The following is a 12,077-nucleotide window of genomic DNA, read 5'->3' on the forward strand; positions in this document are numbered from 1 at the left end:
ATAAACAATTTTGTTCCCTTGTTTATGGAATCTTGAGGTTAATATTGCTGCAAGCAACATTTTAATGCAAATGCATGAATTGCAGTCTATAGCTGCTTTCAATGTTATTTTTACTGTATTTTGTATTTGTAAAAGAAGAAATAACATGACTGTATTAGTAAATGCTGTAAAATTTCCAAATCATGTTATTTGGCATATATTGCCAGCAAGTGCCATTTTGAACTGTGTACCACATAGGTTAGTTAACTCCAAGAGTTATATACACCAAACAATGCCCATAAAAATGTAATCATCCGCACCCACTGAAGCCTTAGGCCCCGTACACACGTCCGAGGAACTCGACGGGCAAAACACATCGTTTTGCTCGTCGAGTTCCTTGTGAAGCCGCCGAGGATCTCGGCGAGCCGAAATTTCCCATTGAACAACGAGGAAATAGAGAACATGTTCTCTATTTCCTCGCCGAGATCCTCGTCGGCTTCCTCGGCCGAAAGTGTAGACACTTATGCTCTCCTAAATGCAGCTTTTCCCTCTTTGTACAGCTGAGAACACAGTGGTGGAATCTAGAGTCTCTATCCCTGTGCTGTTTCCGAAGAGTGCATACCATCTCGAAAAAGCTAAGGGGTCATGAACCAGAGTGAGAACCCAGGTTACAAACTAAAAGCTTGCCTCTTGGTAGGAATGGCACCCTATGCCATGTGTTGGTTCCAATCCCATAACTAGTTCTCTAGTGATAATGCAGGTACCAGTGGAGCAAAGATCTATGGCCATGTGTTATACAAGAGGTTGGTTCTGTATAAGAAAATAAAGGATTGTTTGGTGGTTGGGTTATGCAGGCAGGTCCAAGCACCATGCAGTCTCAGTTGCAATAAAGTTATCCCAATTTTATATCTCAGATTATCATACAAAACAAAATCAGGACGAGGTATGTCAATTCATATGTCTCTAGAGCAGGGGTCTCAAACTGGTGGCCCTCCAGCTGTTGCAGAACTACAAGTCCCATGAGGCATTGCAAGGATAACAGTTACAAGCATGACTCCCACAGGCAGAGGCATGATGGGACTTGTAGTTGTGCAACAGCTGGAGGGCCGCCAGTTTGCGACCCCTGCTCTAGAGCAAGCTGTTGTGAATAATCCGTAGCTAGATACAACAACTAGAATGCCATAGTTTGCCCATAACAGGAATTCATTAAAGCTGAACTCCAGATAAACGGCTACATTTATGTCTGAAATACATATATGAGAGCTGTTTTACTTGCCAAAGGATTTGTATTTCTGTCCAGCCAGTTCTGCGATTTACACAGCTCTGCCCCACAGTGCCACCCTGTCTGGCAGGGGTGGCACCAGATCTTTCTCAGGTGTAGTTTTACTTTCACTTACAGGTCACCACCTTGTGACTGGACAGTGAAAGGAGAAGCAACACACTAATCAGTTTGTTTCTCTGTCATTCTTCCACTCTTCCTATCAATATGTTTATTGCACTGCTGCACACCTTCTGTAGGTCTTTGTAGTGCTTTCTCCTTCTACAAGTCATAACTGAGTGCTTACGCTGCTTGTATTTAAAAATGCATTTAAAGGTGCAATATTGAATATGGAGCTGCATTAATTTGTGCCTTAATATCTGACTGGAGTTCGGCTTTAATATGATAATGACTACTGTGTACATGATAGATAATATGAATAAGGTGTAAAAACCTAAGAGCAGAATTTATTAATATGTAAATATATATATATTAGTAATATTGTCTACCAGGCAATCACCGTGTTGTGCCCAGGATTAAGGAAGTATAACCAGTGTGCCTTTGTGTAATCATATCCTTGTTTTAGTGTGAAATGTCACTTATATAAAGTAGTAAAAACTGAAACATTTTCTTATTAGTGCTTGGTATGATCAGCTACTTTAATTATGATGGGGGATGGTTTAAAAAAAAAGTGAAGGAAAGGGGGCATGCCACATTTTGCATTTTAGAAGCATTTAAAAAAAAAAAGCCTATTAAAGAAACGCTGCTAAACGTGGGTTACCGCGTTTAGCCACGTTTGGCGTCTGAAACGTGGAAATCTTCTACGTCTGAACCCATTTTTTTTTGCTTTCAAAGAAACAATTTTAAACGCAACTGCCTAAAAACGGCAATAAACGAGACTGTGTACATGGTCACTTAGGATAACATTGAATACGTTCGGGAGCAGTTGAAAAAAGCGTCCAACTGCCTCTGAATATACGTTTAGCAGTGTCCCGTGTACATGGGGCCTAACTCTAAAATGTACAGATAATCTGACAGATATTAAACAAGATCATAGAGCTCTATTGCATACCGAGACAATGCAGACATTGTATTACTTTTTTAACATTTTTACTTTTGCTTAGCAATAGAAAATTAGTGGCTTGGCATTTTTATAAAATCTACAGTTCTAAGTAGTAAAAGAATATTATTTGTGAAAAACAAGTGAGCAATAGGCCATTTTCACGTTTTAACCTGCTATATTTCCTTTAGGCCTCATTTACATGGGTGGGCTGGGGGTGGTAACAAACAGGTGGTTGATCCACAGTTATACTTCCCAGTTAAGTAAACATGGCTAGCAGCCACGGTAGTACAAACTGCCATGATTGTGGTGTGGCTTGGCAAAATATATACCACCGTTTGCGTTAGTCAGTACCAAACCAAATGGGGCCCGTTTAAGTGATTGGTGGTGCACTGCAACCACTTCACAATTGCATGTAATGCATGTGGTTGTGGTATGGTAGGGTGGCCTTTCAATGGCTAACAACAACATGCCTCTGATATGCTATTCTGATCTGGTTATATGCCAGTGCAAAAAGGCAACACCTGAACTGTTTCTAGAAGGAACACACTTTCTTTAACTACAATTTTTAATCATCACTCCCATTTCATATTAGTATCAAGTCAAACTTCATTTTTATAACAGCTGGTTATGCCAAACATTTATTTCTATGATGCAGTGGTAGGCTCTCTGGCAGTGCATGCTGGGACATGTCACTTGGTTCCATATTATCTGGAGAGTCACTCATATGATATAAGTTTACTTCTGTATTATTCATGCATATGCTTGCCACTAGTGTATGGTTCACTTAGTACAATGTAGATATGTAAATGAGCAATTAAGCTTTGTAAATGAAACAGTTGTTGGTTTATAAACTTTTTTTGTGGTTTGTTAAAAAGATACTCTAATGTTACTTCTGATTTTTAAATATTCTTGTTACTATATAACTTGTATTATATTTTCTATTTCTTATTTTTAGCCCTCATTTTGAAATTTCACATAATAAAGTTGTTTTTAGAAATGAAATTTTATGTCAGTTGTGTTTTGTTAACTTGAAAGTTAGACTCGCCTCTAACACTGTTAAAGTGTATGTACACTATAAGTACAATAAATCACAGTTTGTAAAACACTGTGTATCATGAACAATTGTCATGCAGTTTTTCTGTAGGAAATTCCTGATTTCACCTTTCATCATTTGTTGTATCTCAGTGTCGCTGATCTCCTGTAGACACTTTTTGTCTACTTGCATCAGATGCGGCATGGTGTTTTTCAGACTGAGTTTACTTAAAGCGTTTGTTAACCCCCCCCCCCCCCCCAAAAAAAAAGATCCTGCTTTTTTAAAGCATGTCATATGACACAATGCTTGTCCTGTGTCATTTGGCCCCCTGTAACACCTAACAGGGGGCCAGTTTCTCCCAACCCCTCTGTAAACCGACCACAGTGTATCATGGCTGCTGAGCCCTGACACTGTGGTCAGTTTATGTGCCTATGTCAGCAGCAGCCTGCTGTCTGCCCTCCTCTCTGCTCCTGTGTCCTCCTCCCTCCTCCCCTCTCTGTGTGTGAGCCGCCCATCCCCCTCTTGCTGCTCTCATAACACTAACCTGTATACACCATCAGCACTGCCTCCTATTGCAGTGTTCCCCTCTGAATGATTTAGAAATATAAATGCTGCAAATACCCCATTTAAGAGCAGAGATTCCGATCACATGACCAGCTAGCTCTCTCCTCCCCTCCTCCCCCCTCCAGACTGACATCAGCAGGGTAATCTCAGCCCTGCCCACTGCTTCTCTCAGAGGAGGAAAGGAGAAAGCTTGCCAGTCATGTGATCGCAATCTTGGCAGTGAGATTAGGTATTTGCAGCATTTATTTTTTAAATCACAGACAGAAGGGGGTACTACAATAGGAGGCAGTGCTGATGGTGTATACAGGTTAGAGTGGCTTAACAACCACTTTAAGGTGACAATGGGCAACTTGTCTTCTTCATAGGCACTGGAGCGACTGCTTGTAGTTTCTTCTGTGCATGTAAAATGTGACAACACAGAACTGCTATTAGGAGACAGGGGTTGATTTACTAAAATTGGTGTAGTTCTGCTTCATAGCCTGTCAGCTTCTGTTTGTTGAATTAAAGGATAAGTTCACCTTTCTCAACATATTTAATTTTATTGTAGCCGATGGCTTGTAGTTCTAGTTGAACTGTGGGGGTGCTGGTGAGTGCTGTCCATTGATCTTGCTGAACTTTAGTAACTGCCTTCCCATATGGAAGGTGTGGGCAGACAGATATAATGACAGTCTGTAAGAGCCCAACATTGCACCTGTGAACTGCAAAAAAATAGCATTTATTCGTTTTTGCTTTTTTTTCAAGGTGAACTAGGCTTTGACAAAGAACTGAAAGCTGATTTGTTTCTATGCAGATCTGCACCAGATTTTACACAATTTTAGTAAGTCAACCCCTATGCTCACAGCCACTCCTTTGTTTATGTTTTGCTTACTTCCACGTAATAAGAAATCAGATTTGTTTGACAACGTCTGTCTTTTGTGAATCAATGCTGACTATTGCAAAAATAAATCTATGTGGTCTTTTATTAAACCCTCAAGCATCTTCCTAACTATACAAGGTAAACTAACTGGTCTGGTTACTTGGTAAGACTTGGTAAACATCCCTTTTAAATATAGGCACCAAATTGGCCTAATGCCAATTCAGTGGCACTATGCCAGTCATTAAAGAGTCCCTAAAAATTAGAAACAATGGGCTTTGAAAAAACAGAACTTGACTATTTTAGAGGACATGTTTTTATGCCATCTGGTCCAGGTGGTTATTTACCTTTTTATTCTGTCTAAATATTTTTGGACCATATAAATTTTGAGTCAGTGATTCATTGGGGACTGTATCAATACCATCCCCAATATGGGCTTGAGCTTTCATATGCCCCTTTGTACACAGAGCCGAAGAAGGTATTTAATAAATTTGCCATCTTTGTCCCCAGTCACCCACTCCAGATTATTTTGTAAAGGTGCTATATGCTCAGACCTGACCTTTTTACTTTTAATATATTTGCATGAACTTTAAATCTATATATAAAACTAATATATATATTTAGACATGTGCACTCCAGAAAATTTCGTTTAGTTTCAGATGCATTTGTTAGGTTGATAATTTCGTTTTCTTTATCGTACACCACGGGACACAGAGCCTTTATCTTTACATAATGGGTTATGGGTCACCAGTGGTGATTGGACACAATTGCACAACCAATTGAAGACAGTTCCCCTCCATATAACCCCTCCCATCAGGGAAGCACCTCAGTTTTTTTCCCCCCCAGTGTCTAAAAGGTGTTGGACGCGCGAGGATGTGCTAAGGATAGCTCTGCTAAAGAAGACACTCTGGGGGAGAAGGAGCTATGCTTTGGGATCCACCCAAGATGCTAATAGTTACGCTGAAACTGGATGGGATCCGGGCCTCATGGACGAGGCGTCGCCTGTAATGTCTCTCTTCGGAGGACTGGGCTCTGGGGTCCAGCACTTTCGCTACAGCAGCTAAAAGTCCTGGTCAGAGTCTTTTACAAGGCCCAGGGGAGAAGTATCCGTTAAAGAGGAACCCATATCCCTGAAGGTTGGCACACAAAACCTGCCGAGATGGGTGAAGAAAAAACCTGCGGCGGAGATAAAGGTATGAGTAGGGTGTCTTCTCTTTTTTGGCCACTAGAGGGAGTAAAGAGCTGAGTTTCACTCATCTCACTCTGTAAGAATGTCAGATCCGTAGGACAAGGCACATTCCTTCCGCTGCAGGACTCTGTATAAACACGGCCGCAGCTCCTCTCCTCCTAAAATGCTGAATAGAAAGCAGCAGGGGGAGGCGCTCCCTGATCCCTCACAGCCGCCATAATGCCCTAGTTCGCACGGGGGCACGCTTTATCGGCAGGGGGCGGAGGAGGAGGATCTGAGCGTGCACAAGCTTGTGGATTAAAAAAATGGCCCTCAAACAGGAGCCATTAGAGGATCGTGGAGGCCGGCAGCTCTTCCCTGGGGGACACAGCAGAAGGGGCACATAAGCTCTATGTGGTTGGAAGGGCACTACCAAGAGAGACACCCACTCTATAGCATGAAACTGTGTGTTTAAGTTGCATACTTTATGTAGATTGCTAAACTGAGCACAGTAGTATATGCTTATTGGTACCTCGGCTTGTTGCTTGTTAATATGTCTTCCCTTAGAAGGAATTCAGGGACTAAAAAAGACAAGAAAGCACCGCTGCCACTACCTTCCTCCCCTGTAAATCTTGATATACCAATACAGGAGGAGCCATTGCCACTATCAGGAGTAACAATTTTTCCAGTGGCGCCTGGGCCTGCATATGTCATTGAGGACACCTTTATCGCAGCCATGGAAAAGCTGGAAGGAAAGATCGCTACGCTAATCGCAAAGTCCTCGCAAAAGGACAAAAAGCGAAGCAGATCTCCTTCAATGGTGTTAGATCCTCTTTCAGAAAAATCTGAAGAGGAGAAGGAATGAGGATGAGATAACACCTACAGAGGACAGGGATGAGGAGTCGGACAGATCAGGGATTTCAGAGGAACCCTTTTCTGCTTCCCAAATGCTAAGGTCACAGGTGCAATGTTATGCTGAAACAGTGTGTGCTACATTTAGGTTGCCCTCTTCGGAGTTAATTGAATCACCTGTCTCCTCCCTGGGCTCATTTAAATCCCTGCAGGGTGCATGCTCTTTTCCAGTTCATCCTTTATTAAAGAAGCTAATCTACGCAGACTGGTTACACCCAGACAAGCATTTCTCACCTCCAAAGAAGTTTGATATTCTTTATCCTATGGAGGAAGAGTTTTCCAAGAAGTGGAGCCTGCCTTCGGTAGATGCAGCAATTCCTTGTCTAAATAAGAACCTGACTTGTCCAGTGGATAACGTACAGGTGTTTAAAGACCCTTCGGAAAAGAAATTGGAATCTTTTTGAAGTCTTCCTTCCTTCTGGCTGGGTCAGTCACCCAACCTGCTGTAGCAGCAGTAGGCATGTGTCAGGTCTTCAAGGACCAGGTAAAACAAGGGCTGAAGGAGCTGCCTCCAGAACAAGTCAAATTGTGGCAAAATTTGCCTAAAGCATTATGTTTTACAATTGACGCTATGAGAGGTTCGATTCTGCAAACATCGCGTCTCACACTCCAACTGGTGCATATGCACAGAAATCTTTGGCTAAAGCATTGGTCTGCAGAGGCTAGTTTCCCCTTTCATGGTGAACGCCTATTTGGGGAAGATTTGGAGAAATATATCCAAAAGATATTGAGTGGGAAAACCACTCTTTTACCAAAGAAGAAGAAAAACAAGAGTCCTTTTTTTTAAACGTTCTCTCTCCCCGGCTCCTGGTAAATCTACCTCCAGCCAGTGGCGACTGCATTTTCAGCCAGCCACAAAGACTTAAGAAGACCAGACCCAGAAAAACAAGAAGCAGTGGGGTTCAAGGACTAACAAGCAAAACCCCAAAGCCTCTGCATGAAGAGGCGCCCCTGCTTGGCCAAGTGGGGGGACTGCTTCGTCAGTTTTTCAGCGGCATGGCAGACAGAAATCCAGGACAGATAGGTAGTATCCACAGTATCCCTAGGGTACAAGCTGGAATCCATCTTCTCAGTTCCGAAGCTCAAGGCTTTCCAAAGATCCTTTAAAAAGAGCGTCCTTCTTCAAAGGATTTGATCACTTGCTGTCCCAAGGGGTACCCTTAACCTCCTCACTACCGGCCGCCGTCAATTGACCGCGGCACAATAGCTCTCTTGTTCTGAGAGGACGTCATATGACGTCCTCGTCTTTCAGAGCCACTAGGGGGCGCGCGCGCTCCCGCCGCGTTACTGGGAACCCGATGCGCGTGCCCGGTGGCTGCGATGGCCGCCGGGCACCCGCGATTGCCCAGTAACTGAGCAGGACCGTGGATCTTTGTGTGTACACACAGAGATCCACGTCCTGTCAGGGAGAGGAGACCGATGCTGTGTCCCTTGTACATACGGACACAGATCGGTCACCTCCCCCAGTCAGTCCCCTTCCCCCACAGTTAGAAACACTATGCAGGGCACACATTTAACCCCTTCCTCGCCCCCTAGTGTTAACCCCTTTCCTGCCAGTCACATTTATACAGTAATCAGTGCATATTTATAGCACTGATCGCTGTATAAATGTGAATGGTCCTAAAAATGTGTCAAAAGTGTCCGATGTGTCCCCAATAATGTCGCAGTCCCAATAAAAATCGCCGCCATTACTAGTAAAAAAAAAAATCATAATTATGTAATTTTTTTTTTTACCAAAAATATGTAGAAGAATACGTATCGGCCTAAACTGAGGGAAAAAATGGGATATTTATTATAGCAAAAAGTAAAAAATATTGTGTTTTTTTCAAAATTGTCGCTCTTTTTTTGTTTATAGACTAAAAAATAAAAGCCTCAGAGGTGATCAAATACCACCAAAAGAAAGCTCTATTTGTGGGAAAAAAAGGACTTAAATTTTGTTTGGGAGCCACGTTACACAACCACGCAATTGTCAGTTAAAGCGACGCAGTGCCTTAAGCTGAAATTTCGCCTGGGCAGGAAGGGGGTATATGTGCCCAGTAAGCAAGTGGTTAAAGGAGCAAGGTTCAGGGTTTTATTCAAACCTCTTTGTAATCCCAAAACCAAACGGAGACGTCAGACCCATTCTGGATCTAAGATCTCTAAATCAGTTTCTGAACATTCGCCATTTCCCAATAGAAACCATTCGATCAGTGTTCGCCACCCTACAAGGCGGAGAATTCATGGCGTCAATAGACATCAAAGACGCATACTTACATGTGCCTTTCCATCCCGCTCACCAAAGATTTTTAAGGTTTGCGGTAGTACATCGCCACTTCCAGTTTGTGGCTCTGTCCTTTGGTGTGGCTACCGCACCTTGGGTATTTACAAAGGTGTTAGCCCCTCTGTTGGCAAATCTCAGAGCACAAGGCATAGCGACAACAGCTTATCTAGACGATCTACTGGTTATAGATCAGTCAGTAGCAAAATTAGATCACGCTGTGCTCACCACTATAAGATACCTGGAGAATTTAGGATGGATTGTAAACTGACAAAAATACTCTCTACAAGCCCAAAGAAGGGTAGAGTACTTGGGCATTATCATAGACACAGCCCAAAGCCACGTATTCCTACCAGAGCCAAGGATCAAGTCGCTAAAAGACCTGATCCACAAGGTCAAGGCAAACAAGAGACCATCTATTCGCCTTTGCATGAGGCTATTGGGGAAGATGGTAGCCTCATTCAAGGCCGTCCCTTATGCCCAGTCTCATGCAAGACTACTTCAGGGCAGTATTCTAACTGCCTGGAACAAGAAGATCCAAGCACTGGATTTACCCATGCGCCTGTCTCCACAGGTGCGCCAAAGCTTCAGTTGGTGGTTAAAGACCAAAAACTTGCGGAAAGGAAGATCCTTTCCCTCAGTCACCTGGAAGGTGGTGTCTACGGATGCCAGCCTAATAGGCTGGGTGCAGTATTGGAAGAGGCTTCAGCCCAGGAAACCTGGGCCAAGACTGAAAGGAGCCTGCCCATCAACATACTGGAAATTCGGGCAGTATACTTAGCCCTCAAAACCTGGACACACAGGTTACAGGGCCACCCAGTTCGGATTCAGTCCGACAATGCTACTGCAGTAGCTTACATCAATCACCAAGGAGGCACCCGCAGTCAGGGTGCTCAGAAGGAGGTGAATCGGATTTTGGCTTGGGCACAAGAACATATTCCTTGTCTCTCTGCAATTCTCATGCCAGGGGTAGAAAACTGGCAAGCGGACTATCTGAGTCGCCAGCAGCTGTCACCAGGAGAGTGGTCTCTCCACCCCGAGATCTTTCAGGCCATATGCCAGAGATGGGGGACCCCGGATGTAGACCTGTTAGCTTCCAGATTCAACAGGACGTTGGACAACTTTGTGTCCAGGACAAGAGATCCTCTGGCTTATGGATCGGATGCTCTGGTGGTCCCGTGGAATCAGTTCTCGCTGATCTATGCGTTTCCTCTGATCGCTCTCTTACAAAGGCTACTCTGCAGGATCAAGAAGGAAAGAATTCCTGTAATCTTGGTGGGTCCAAATTGGCCCAGAAGACCTTGGTACGCCGAGATCATAAAGATGGCGGTAGGAACACCTTGAAAACTTCCGCTTCGTTACGACCTTCTGTTGCAAGGTCCAGTGTTCCACCCTTCCTTACAAACCCTAATGCCGCGTACACACGATCATTTTTCGGGTTTTAAAAAATGACTTTTTTTTAATGTCATTAAAAACTATTGTGTGTGGGCTTCAGAGCATTTTTCGGGTTCTAAAAAATGGCCAAAAAAATATTCGAACATGCCCTATTTTTTAACGACGTTTGTAACATTGTCGTTTTTCAGGTTGTAAAAAATGTGAAACGTGAAAAATCCGCGCATGCTCAGAAGCAAGTTATGAGACGGGAGCGCTCGTTCTGGTAAAACTACCGTTCGTAATGTAGTAAGCACATTCAACACGCTGTAACAGACAGAAAAGCGCGAATCGTCTTTTACTAACACAAAATCAGCTAAAGCAGCCCCAAGGGTGGCGCCATCCGCATGGAACTTCCCCTTTATAGTGCCGTTGTACGTGTTGTACGTCACAGCGCTTTGCTAGAGCATTTTTTTTTTCACGATCGTGTGTAGGCAAGGCCATTTTAATGATCAAGTTGAAAAAGACGTTGTTTTTTCTAGAGCCTGAAAACGTAATTTTTTAGAACCCGGAAAATGATCGTGAGTACGCGGCATAAGTTTAACGGTTTGGCTGCTGAGACCCACATTCTGAGGAAGAGAGGGATCTCAGGTCCAGTACTTTCTACAATTAATAATGCCAGAAAGCCAGCTTCCAGACTTATTTACTACAGAGTCTGGAAAGCATGTTTCATGGTGTGAAACCAACAAATGGAATCCTCAAAGATATGACATAAATAGAATTCTTGCCTTTTGCCAGCTAGGAGTGGATATGAAATTAGCCCTTATTACCATTAACCACTTACCCCCCGGACCATATTGCTGCCCAAAGACCAGAGTACTTTTTGCGATTCGGGACTGCGTCGCTTTAACAGACAATTGCGCGGTCGTGCGACGTGGCTCCCAAACAAAATTGGCGTCCTTTTTTTCCCACAAATAGAGCTTTCTTTTGGTGGTATTTGATCACCTCTGCGTTTTTTATTTTTTGCGCTATAAACAAAAATAGAACGACAATTTTGAAAAAAATGAATATTTTTTACTTTTTGCTGTAATAAATATCCCCCAAAAATATATAAAAAAACATTTTTTTTCCTCAGTTTAGGCCGATACGTATTCTTCTACATATTTTTCGTAAAAAAAAATCGCAATAAGCGTTTATTGATTGGTTTGCGCAAAAGTTATAGCGTTTACAAAATAGGGGGTATTTTTATGGCATTTTTATTAATATTTTTTTTTACTAGTAATGGCGGCGATCAGCGATTTTTTTTTCGGTATTGCGACATTATGGCGGACACTTCGGACATTTTTGACACATTTTTGGGACCATTGGCATTTTTATAGCGATCAGTGCTATAAAAATGCATTAGATTACTATAAAAATGCCACTGGCAGTGAAGGGGTTAACACTAGGGGGCGGGGAAGGGGTTAAGTATGCCTGGGTGTGTTCTTACTGTGGGGGGGGGGGTGGCCTCACTAGGGGAAACACTGATCTTCTGTTCATACATTGTATGAACAGAAAATCAGCATTTCCCCTGCTGACAGGAACGAGAGCTGTGTGTTTACACACACAGCTCCCGTTCC

This window comes from Rana temporaria, chromosome 5 (assembly GCF_905171775.1).
Source record: "Rana temporaria chromosome 5, aRanTem1.1, whole genome shotgun sequence".
Taxonomy (NCBI): domain Eukaryota; kingdom Metazoa; phylum Chordata; class Amphibia; order Anura; family Ranidae; genus Rana; species Rana temporaria.